At 36.4% G+C, this 5,787-nt stretch overlaps 1 pseudogene; it reads left to right on the forward strand.

Annotated features, from left to right (window-relative positions):
- The first annotated feature begins 393 nt into the window (after positions 1-393).
- Positions 394-5,170, forward strand: LOC132625700 (disease resistance protein At4g27190-like; annotated as a pseudogene).
- The last annotated feature ends 617 nt before the right edge of the window (positions 5,171-5,787 follow it).

A 5,787-nucleotide genomic window follows, 5' to 3' on the forward strand; every position in this document is an offset into this window, starting at 1 on the left:
TTGAAAAAAAAAAACCTCAAAATATGTTTTTTTTAAATATGGAAAAATGGATTTTTGTAAAAATATGAAAAACTGGATTTTTTTTAAACAAAAAAATGTATTAAAAAATCTAGATTTTCTTGATTTCATTTTTTTAAGGACACTTTTATTTTTAAAATAAAATCTTGATTATTTTTAAAAAAAATCTTTAAAAGTGTTTTTTCTTGTCAAAATGTGAAAAAAACTGAATTTTTATAAAAATATGAAACTAATTATTTTTTAAAATGTGGAAAACCCCCTTTTTTAAAACTAAATCTGGAAAACTAGATTTCTTTTTCATATATAGAAAAAAATCAATTTTGCACATATAAAAAAAAATCAGTTCAGAAAGAAAATTAAGCTTTAAGGATAATTAATTAGGTATAATTAAATGTGAAATACCCAATTAAAAATGACACGAGTTAGATTTTATGCTTTTCACTCTCCTAAAAAGTGTGAAATATACTCTCCTTGTCACTTTCAGCGCTTCTTGCCATATCAGCACTTAGGATGATAATTATTTCATTTTAAATAAGTTTAGGGAAATAATAGGACCTGAAAAATAAGGTACCAACTCCGGTGAAAATTCAGGGATAACAGTAACAAGACAGATTCTTGTGTTACTTCAGAATAAAAAAAAAAAAAGAACTACAAGCATTTTTCACGAAGGAACGCATATATTTCGGAAAAGCCATTGCTCCACTCTTGTCTCAAGAATAAAGAATTTGCAAAAGTACTGCCAATTCTCTTGCTGGGGACATTCCATTTATTCTTTTCCTTCCTATATGTTTGCTTCGTCGATTAAAGTAATTGTATTTGCCTTCTTTTTCCCTTTTCTTTTTGCTCTCAAAATTCTGCTATAAATAATGAAGAGAGTCAGTTTAGCTTCATTGATCATCTTTGAGAGCATCATTAGAATTCTGATCAGAAACACTTTTTTTTTTCTTTTACATCAAGAATTGTTCAATGGAAATACTCGTTAACGTTGTTGTTGAGGTGGGAAAGTTTGTATCTAAATGCATCTATCCTAAGATTGAAAATATCGCCTGTTTCTCATCAAATGTTGGAACTTTAAGGAAGGAAATGGAGAAGCTAACAAAGTTTAGAGATGATATCAAAGGAAAGGTCGAAGGAGTTGAGAGAGAAGGATATATACCAAAACCAGATGTTCTTAAGTGGCTCGAAGATGTTGAGAAGCTGGAGAATGAATGGGAATCGATGCAAGAAAGCATTGCAGCGGCGAAGAGGCTTGCATATAAATGTTGTCCAAATTGCAGCCTTCGCTCGGAAGTCTCCACTCAAGTACAGAACATCCAAGATCAAATCTGCCCCCTTATAGAGACGGGAAAAAACTTTCCTTCCAATTTGAAGGGAGAATGTAGAGTTGAGCTCATCCCGGGACCATCACTAGAAGGCCAGTCAGCAGCAACAAAAAATCTCCACAAAATCCAACAACTATTAGAAGATGATGAGGTATTATTGGAATTAAATCAACATTAGTAATCCTAATTTATTTAGAATTTGGTAGTTGCTAATTTAACTAATTCACGGAGTTACTTAAATGTTCATCCGAGTTATGAAAATAACACAATAAAGTCACTTTTGCTTAAAATCGTCAAACTTAACACAAGTTTCACAGAAAGTCATAAGTTGGATGAACATTTGAGAAATTCGAAAGTTTAGTGGGTGGTGTGGCATGCTATGTCATCTTTTGGGCACTGCAAAGTAGATTTTCAGTTAAAATGACTTTCTTGGAAAGATGGATTAAATTGGATGATTTTATTGCTACAAAAAACTCAGAAGTTACTTATGTGTTATTTCTGAGATTTAGATCATTTAAGTAAGTAACTCTTAAGTTAAGGTTTTGTAGTCAAAATGATGTTAGTCAAAGTGGATTTGTACTTTTTTATATATGGGTGTTATGACCTCTTTTCTTGAGGAGGTTAAGTGGAGATTATTAATGAGTGATCAAACCCTCCTACCTCGTTCTTTCTCAAGTTTGTTAATTTTCTTCTATATAGTCATTGTTAAATCTTTCACTTGTGGGTTAATTATTCTTTTGGGTATTTGAATCCTTTCAGGTATGCATCATCGGTGTGTGGGGTGCGGGAGGAATTGGGAAAACTACTTTGGTGAAAAATCTGAACAATGAGCTCCTAAAGATTGATAAGTCAAGATCCAAACTGCATTTTGGTGTTGTGGTATGGGTTTCAGTGCCCAAATCGCCAATAGATATAAGAGACGTTCAAGCACAAATTGCCGAGAGATTGAAGCTGAAGGTAGATAACAAGGGAAGTGTAGTAAGCACTGCCAGCAAAATCAATCAAAGGCTCAAGCAAGAAGAGAGTTTCCTTCTCATACTAGATGATGTTTGGGAAGTTATAAATTTGGATCATGTAGGTATACCCCCACCTGAAGATACCGCAAAAAGCAAGGTTATTATAACTTCTCATTTTTTTAGTGTTTGTAAGCAAATGAAAACAAACACCGAAATGAATGTTTCTACATTGGATGAGGATGAATCTTGGCAACTTTTTGTCAAACATGCCGGTGATAATGTCAATCTGGAGCATATTCATCCATTCGCAAAGAAAATTGCAAGAGAGTGTGATGGTTTACCTTTAGCAATCACTGTTATCGGAGCATCTATGAGAGGGGAGAACAGGATCGTGCTCTGGGAAGATGTTTTGAAATCACTTAAAATGTCCGAACCTCATGACAAAGTTGTAGAAGATAAGGTTTATGTGACGACCCCCTTTGGGGACCCACTACTCAAGGTATTGTCTATGCCAGGGTACAGCCAGTCCGCACAGGGGCTCGCCCCATTATTGCAGCTCAATTAGTGAAAGGCGATTCCCTTTGGGGAATGTAAAGGAGCCAGAGGTTCCGGGTTCGATACCCCGTAGCGCTGCAGCGTGAAGAGGGATAATGGGGCGAGCCCCTGTGCGGACTGGCTGTACCCTGGCATAGACAATACCTTGAGTAGTGGGTCCCCAAAGGGGGTCGTCACAAAAAAGGACAGCTCAATTGGTGAAAGGCGATTCCCTTTGGGGAATGTAAAGGAGCCATAGGTTCCGGGTTCGATACCCCGTAGCGCTGCAGCGTGAAGAGGGATAATGGGGCGAGCCCCTGTGCGGACTGGCTGTACCCTGGCATAGACAATACCTTGAGTAGTGGGTCCCCAAAGGGGGTCGTCACAGTTTACAAGGTCATCAAGTTGAGTTTTGATTCTTTAGTATCTCAGGGTGTTGAATCATCCTCTGAGCAAAGAAGCAAACATGTGAACAAAAAGAGAGGTGACATTCAAAGTTGTTTCTTGTATTGCTCCTTATATCCAGCAGATATTCCAACAGATGATCTCATATATTGTTGGTGGGCAGAGGGGTTCCTTGGTGAGCATTACACATACGAAGAAGCCCGTAATAGGGGAAGCAGAATGATTGACACTCTAACAAAAGCATGCTTGCTAGAAGAAGCCCATCAGATGGATTATGTGAAGATGCATGACGTGGTTCGTGATGTTGCTAGATGGATAGCCAGTTCCTCAGGGAATGAACACAATTATCTCATTCAAGCTGGAAGTGGGTTGACTGACATATCACGTATTAAAATGTCGGCTTCTGTGAAGAGAATATCTTTCATAAGCAACAAAATTGAACGAGTACCTGATCGCTTCATGGAATGTCCAGAAACAACATCATTCCATGAAACAACAACTTTACTTTTGCAAAGGAATTATCGCCTTCAGGAAATTCCCCATCAATTTTTTGTTGCATTTCCAGCCCTAAGAGTTCTGAATCTGAGTGAAACTGATATTAGAGCACTGCCTTCTTCTATCAGTAGTTTATATCAACTTCGTGCTCTGATACTACAAAAATGCTACAGTTTGAAAGAGTTACCACATATTGGTAATCTTTGCAATTTGCAAGTGCTCGATTGTGATTATACATAGTTACATCGTCTGCCGCAAGGAATGGACAAGTTGATAAATCTGAGTCTATTAAATCTGCCTGCAGCTGGTTTGGAGAGCGTCGACAAAGGATTTTCCTCAAATTTTCCAGCATCGAAACACTGAGAATGGAGGGTAGTTGTCTTGGACCAACTTCTTTTGATGAGATATCATCTCTACAATACCTGACTTCTCTTTCTATTGGTTTGGATAGCTTACCAGTTTTCAACAGAGACTGCCGCTGGATGAATAGATTGAAAAGATTTTGCATTTTAGTTGTTGAAACTTCAATGTTATTACAATTCAAGGAGTCAGAAAGGCTGATAGGCATCCAGAAGTGTGAAATTTTCAGTAATGGAGAGCTCTCAGGCATGTTGCAGTTTGCTTCAGATTTGTACTTGTACGATTGCATGGGTCTCAAGCAGTTGATTGCAAACAACAGTTTTGGTGGATTAAAATGTCTCGACATAGAAAATTGTTCTTGTGATTTCACACCAGTGGAAGAAGGAAGTGGACAGTTTGACCCTTTGCCAAATCTGGAAATTCTCAGATTCTCTCTTGTATCTAATTTAAAGAGTGTTTTTTATTTCAGTCAACTTCTGGGTCTGAGATTTTCTAAATTACGCTATCTGTCTATATCCAAATGTGAAAGTTTAACGTGTCTTTTTGTCGTTGGTGGAGCTTTTTCTGTACCCAAGAACTTGGAGGACATTAAAATTTCAAAGTGTAAACAGCTGGTAGAATTGTTAGTGCAATGCGGCTCAAGTCAGACAACACTTTTCAACTCAGAAGTTCCAAGAGTTCATAAGTTGAAGTTGCGTGACTTACCAAAATTAGGAACCTTTGGGGAGCCACAGAGTGTGTGGGAACACCTGGAGGAACTTACCTTAATGAGGTCCAATGGAATAAGGAAGTTGCCTCTCTCTATTCAAACCTCCAACAACATTAAGGCAATAAAAGGGTCATCAGAATGGTGGAGCCAATTGGAGTGGGATGACGACAACTTCAAGTCAAATTTAGAGCATTGTTTCACAGAATCCCTCTGGTAGAAGGATCAAAGTTTAAGGTATGGGAAACCACCATCCAAACAGGGGGTCAGAAGTGTTGGGATATATACTATTAACCATGTGTTTGGATATAGTATTTATTATAGAACAATTATTTATTCATTGTTTAATAAAGAATTAAATAGATCATGTACCAGTATGTGTGTCCTTTACTTATATAGTAGATGATTTAGTGTATAGAGTTTAGCTTATACACGGAAGATTAAATCGTCGGTTCTTATAAGTATAAAATTTATGTTCACAATCTAAGATGGAAATTGGACAAAGCCATCGGTATGATTGTAGCCCATGATTAATATAATGTATCTTCATTATGGGAACGGTATAGTTTCGTCTTCTTGTGCTAGTACATTTTGTATATATTGAACGGACCAAGTAGAGATAAGTGTTTTTGTACTGAATATATAAAACAAATTCTCTAGTTCATTTAATGTACTTATACTCTTAATCTTGATATAATTATTATGATCAATGTGATTTGTTCATTATTTTGATTTATTAAAAGGTACGACTCAATTGCGGGTTTATGTATTCCTGGTGAATTGGATAATGGCAAATTACATTTGTGAAATAATAATTAGTTGATAGAATCCATGTCTTGACTTTGAGATTGATGATACCCCTTTATGGATGCTTATAAGTCTCATGTGAAAACCCTGCAGGTGAATTTTGTATCCGTCACATGATGTAAGTTAAGCAGAAATATAAAGGATTCAATTAGTCAATGAATTAAATTGTCAGTAATTTAATTTA

This window comes from Lycium barbarum, unplaced genomic scaffold (assembly GCF_019175385.1).
Source record: "Lycium barbarum isolate Lr01 unplaced genomic scaffold, ASM1917538v2 unchr_scaffold_33, whole genome shotgun sequence".
NCBI classification, from domain to species: domain Eukaryota; kingdom Viridiplantae; phylum Streptophyta; class Magnoliopsida; order Solanales; family Solanaceae; genus Lycium; species Lycium barbarum.